We start from the raw sequence: 6,051 nt of genomic DNA on the forward strand, positions 1-6,051 counted from the left end.
CCAGCAATGGAGTGTGGGAAGAAATATCCATCTGGTTCAGTTCCAAGCTGGGAGAAATAAGGTTTAATGATGAAGCAGAACCACATGGGTTCTGGGCAGCTGACCACATGGAGATGAGAGTGGGGTTTTTTTATACCTTCCCTTGGGCTTTGCACTTGAGCTTCCTGTTCCTGTGCAAGAACATGTATTCTATTGGTTGTTGTCACAATTCCATGGGGCCATGTAGGGGTTATGTAGGGGTCATAATGGGCTCTATAGGCAAAAGAGGAAATGCAAATCCTAGGTGTTTGTCTGAGCTAAGTTTGGTTGAAGTTTGCTGGGAGTGGTGCAACTGAAAGGGCGTTGGACATTTCCTAGTGTGGCTGAAGGCTAATCCTACCTTCATTCAGATCTTGCTGCAGGGAATTTCAAAATATCTTGCCTTGAATGGATTTCTGGCTGCAGTATTGCTCTGCCTGTGAATAGAGCTACCTAGATACTTGGCTTCTTTCAATAAGTTGTTTATCTGTTAAATGGTGACATCTGCTGAAGGCTATTAAGAAAGGTCGGTGCTGCTTTACATCTCCAAGAGCATGTTTTTCCATTCCTTTTTTAGGAAAGTATAATATTCTGCCTTTTTAATATTTCCTAAAATATTTCATTTTTCTAGGAGAGGGGTGGGTGCTAACTTTCTACAGGAGGAAGGAGGAAAATTACCAAATAGTGCCTCCCACCACCAGTCCTTGGAGCTTTGTTGATATAATGTAAACATTGTGTAAACTTCCTTGATTTTTAATTTATTTTTTTTAATCTACAGATCCTGATACCACTGCTAATTTGGCATTGGAGATGTTAGGAAGCTCCTTTTCTCCACCCTCCAAGCATCCCCCTAAAAAAGTGGCAATGCTGACCTTTTAATGAAAATATTCTGCTTCGGTTTTCAATGATCATTAGCTAATTGGTTAAGGGCAAGTAAGGTGTAGATTGCTGGTCACTTTGACAAGCATCCACTGTCCGTTAGGCAATTTTTTTCAGAAGCGCACAAAACAAAATAAGAGAAATGTTTGTTGATTATCATTGTGGTTTGCAAAATGTTATTCAGATAAGTGAGATATCAGTTTAGAGGCTCTGATCAAGGTCAGAGGTGGTATTCAGCAGGTTCTGACCAGTTTTGGAGAAGCGGTAGCGGAAATTTTAAGTAGTTCGGAGAACTAGCGAATACCACCTCTGACTGGAGATTTTACAGTGTCCTTTCCCTGCCATGCCCACCATGCCCACAGAACCGTTAGTAAAAATGTTTGAATCCCACCACTGATCAAGGTGTTCGAAAACTGTTTATAAAAAAAATAAGTCTCTTCACAGCTCTCATCTCCAGCAATTAAATGGAACCAGATAGTCTTCACACGTTCTGTTTGTGAAATTCCTATTCACCATCATCAGAATTCAAGTACCTGCTATAGATCCGTGATGGCGAACCTATGGCACATGTGTCACAGGTGCCACACAGAGCCCTCTCTGTGGGCACATGAGCTATTACTCCAGCTCAGCTCCACTGTGCATGCCTGCGTGCCTCCCACTGGCCAGCTGATCTTTGGGTCTCTGCTGTGCATACATGGGGTGGGGCGCAGACACAGGGGATGTATCCACATGCATGGGGCAGGGTGCATGCATGGGAGACACACACACATGCACAGGAGGCATGCATATGCGTAGGAGATGTTTGTGCCCTTTGGGCACTTGTGCCAAAAAGGTTAGCCATCACTGTTATAGATGGCTCCAAATTTGTGATGTTAGGATTGGTAGATGAAATGTGCTAAATGTTATCATCCCAGAGTGTCAAATAGACCTGCTGTTTCCTGGCATTTCAGATTAGTAATCCCCATAATCCCTAACTAGATTGGCCACTAATCAGAGATGGTTATGGCCGCCACAGTTCCAAACATTTTGAGAGCTCCACATTTCTCCCTTAATCTGATCCAGTTGGCTTTGTCTTAAGCAATTATGACCAATAATTGCATCCTGAGGGCATATGTTTTAAAGCCATCTACCCGTTTGAGACTAACTAATGGCTCTTTATTTTGATGCCAACCAGTGAGAACCACTCATGTGCCAATATCTTACAATAACCAGTGAAATGACCCTCATTATAAAGAGAAAGATTTAAGCAATCCCGCGGGGGAAGGATTTTATAGCCTGTTTAGCATCTCCTATAAAATGCAATTAGAGACACTGAGAACTGAGTCAACCAAGTCCTCCTTGCATATCTTCAGTCCTCATTCTGCACACAATGTTGTCCTGGGTTTTATTTCCTCTGTGATGCTTGGATGCTCTAACATTTATGTGGATTGGCACTTACATTTCCTGATAACCCAGAGGTCAAATACTGCAAATGATCCTTGTCGTGGGAAGGAATGTTGGAATTGACTTCTAGCCCAGGCTATGTTTTTGCGGAGGAGCTAAAAGCTCAGCTCTTATTTCTCAGACTATTAATCTAGCGTTTTTATGAGTCTAAATAACATTTTTAGTAAGGCAATATTTGCTGAAGGCTCTGATGCTAGGAATAGCATTTTTTTTTCTCATGTAGAATTGGAACCCTCACGCTGGCTTTAACAAAGGTACAGAAATTTAGCAGATGTAACTGAGATCCTTTTTGTAAAGATGAAGAAAGTAGAGGGCAGACTTTGAAAAATGATCAGAAGCATCAGCTAGTACAGGATGGAGAACCTGATCTCCAGAGCATGCTGGCCAGGACAGAACTGTCTGTTGCCTTGGAAGTTAGCATCTGAGCTCAATCCAAGAAGCTGGCATTTGTCTTTCAAATCTTGCTTCCAAAAAAAAAAAAGACTATGCATACTTTGGGTTGATATGCCAGATGTGTTCAATAACTTGAAATTCAATATTGTTCAACTTAGGGTGACTTTCTTCTAAGTAACCTTAGGATGATGTTAAGAGTTTTTTTTTTATTTGATTAGACAGCCCTTAACTCCTTTCCCCCTTGATTAATTTTTCAATTAAGAATCCCCTTTTTTATTTTATCAAAACCATATGTTTAGTTGGTGCAATTCAGGCAGGCCTTGACTTATAACAGTTCATTTAGTAACCATGACAAAGGCATTGAAAAAAAGCGACATGACCATTTTTCACACTTTCCAGCATTGCAGCATCCTCTTGGTCAGGAGATCAAAATTAACTGATTCATATTTATGATGGTTGAGTGTCCTGGGATTGTGTGATCCCCTTTTGCGATCTTCTGACAAGCAAAGCCAGCGGAGAAGCTAGATTCACCGAACAAACGTGTTACTAACTTAACAACTGCAGTGGTTCACTTAACAGCTGTAGCAAGAAAGATCATAAAATGGGGCAAAGTTCACTTAACAACTGTCTCAGCTAGCAACTGAAATTTTGGGCTCAAATGTGGTCGTAAGTCAAGGACTACCTGTACTGCTAGCCATTTTATAATTAGGCTGCAAACAATCAGACTACCACTAGATGGCGATTACTGTGCTCCTTATTGCCATCTAGTGGTCATCAAAATAGTTGATATACATTCTGCTCATCTGTGGTCTTTCTGATAAGGCTTTAACACAGGAATGTGCTAAATATGATAACAGAAGATCAGTACTTCATGCAATATTCTTATCAAATATGCATCATTCAATAACTGGTCAAGATATAGCATTAAATGCCCATAAAATGTAATGGATTATATTTGGTGCAGAAGAGGGGAACTACTGGATCTTCAGAGTCCTAGATTTCAATTCCCATCAATCTGAGGCAAAACTCCTTAATGGTGAGAGATGATGGAAATGTCCAGAGATGTCTGGAGTGCCATAGGTTCCACCCCAGATTTAGAATACAGATTTGGGGATAAACATTTACTCAGAGATGCTATTGAGATGCCGTTGTCGAAGCCTACCTTTGGCAGGAGCTTTTCAGGTAATCTTATTTCATAAGAATAGAGTTACTTGTCTTTGTACAATCTCTGTACAAGATTCCAAGAGAGGGAAAGCATGCCACCCATAGTTTCTGGAATTCTTCTGAACCTCTTTTCCAGCTGTGGTAGAAGGGTATTTTCTTCTGTGATATAAAGTAACACATGGCACCTCTGCACCTGTATTTCTTCTCTTCCTTTGTGTCTCATCCAGCTGTGCATAATGTGCCCTGGGAAGCAAAGAGAAGGCAGCATAGACCCTGCCTCAGCAGACTGGGACAATGGACCATGGCCAAATCGCTATGGACAACTTGCTGTGGGATGACTCACCACAGGACAATTCAACAAGTACAAAAGTTCAAACAAGTTAAATAAATTTCAATGTAACTGTGGCCAATAATAACACCGTGTTTCTCATATAATAAGGCCGGGTGTTATTTTTTTTTGAGCCCACCCACCCCAAAAAATGGCTAGGCCATCTTTTTGAGGGTGACTTAATTCCCCCACCCTTGCATCTTCGGGCGGGCAGGCGGCGATGGCTTGGATGTTGACCTCAGCGTTGGTGGGGCACTTCATATTGGGGTCAACACAGGCAGCACCATATCCGGGTGTGCAACAAAAGTACTTCCTAATGGCAAGCCCCCCCACCATTCCCCCCCATTTCGCATGTTTTAATATAGGCCTTAATTTGGGGGGAGGGGCTTAATTTCATTTCATGCCTATAAAACATTCTGGGACCTCCTATTGGGGGAGGCCGTATTGTTGGAGAAACAGGGTAAAATAAAGTGAATCCAAAAAACTAAAATACAAGAGTCACAATACTGTAATTCAAACTGACCATGTTTTCGTACTTTGATGAAACCATTAATATGGAGCTGAATTGTCCCACACTGAGTTGTCCTGTGGTGAGTTGGTCGTGGTGAGTTTGTTGTGGCATGTTGGCCATGGTGTGTTGTTCTAGACCCCTGCTCAGAGTCACGGAATTGAGAGGAAGGAAAGTTTGGGTTTCAGAATGGAGCACTCAAAAACATTCTGAGTTCCCATTTAACTGCCTTTCCCAGAGAGATAAATGGGGGAAATTGGGAGTTTCTTTCTCAGCAATCCCCCACTTGATTTGATTCATTTTTGACTTTGATTATAGAGATACTATTTTTCCAACACTAAATTTGTTCCCATTCTGTTCAGTCTTCAGAGTAGTCTTGTTGATGATCGATTAAACTTCCAATCCTCTTTATGTAATTTCTTTCTAATGTTTTTTTTTGGGGGGGGGGGTGTTGGAAAGAATAATAAAGGTTACAGTTCATTCTCTATACAGACACTTCTCTGCTCCTGTTGCCCAAAAGGAAATATTGATATAAGCCTGCCCTTGATCATATGTATTCAGAACAGCATAGTGTTTTCCTATGCATGATTGCATGCGCTCTTAACTTAGTTCGATACAATACATTCTCTAACCTTTGTGGGGGGAGAAATGTGGGTGGGAATAGGAAAAAAAAAGCAATAAACATATACATCAATCTGCAAAAGGATGAAAGGCATTTCTGGTGAATAAGTGTCAAAGTGGTTGCTGAGCTCAAACAGGTCTTAGAGATTCCAGTAAACAGAACGGTGTGTCTCTGTCATCCTTAGGCTTATGCTATTGACATAATCTATGTGCCAGATTTCAGCCATCTTACATGTGTGTGAAAAGGAACAGAATTCAGGAAGAAATAGCATGTGTGCTTTAAATCAGGGGTGTCAAACTCGTGTCATCAAGGTGGCGTTACATATCAGGACTTTTCCCCCCTTCATTAAACTGGGCAGGGCCAGCGCATGACACAGCCCGCGGGCCAAGAGTTTGTCAGCCCTACTTTAGATAGTCTTTGTCTTCTTAATGATAGGAGGGATCATCCATGGACAATCAGTGTTGCATTTTTTCTGACTCTGTGCTTTAAAGGTGATGTCTTTAGGATTATATTATATCATCAATAACAAAATAGGAAACACTGGTTCCTTGGAGGATGGTTAGACGTGTTCCTGTAAACTCATCTTAAATTCTGCTGGTTCTGAACGGAAAGCTGAAAACAAAAAAGGGTGACAATTTAATTGCCATCTTCTGCTAAAAATTAGCACAGGCACATGAAAGGAAAAATTCTGCCCAT

The sequence above is a fragment of the Pseudonaja textilis genome, chromosome 2 (assembly GCF_049901715.1).
Source record: "Pseudonaja textilis isolate UNSWEBS1 chromosome 2, rPseTex1.2, whole genome shotgun sequence".
NCBI lineage: Eukaryota > Metazoa > Chordata > Lepidosauria > Squamata > Elapidae > Pseudonaja > Pseudonaja textilis.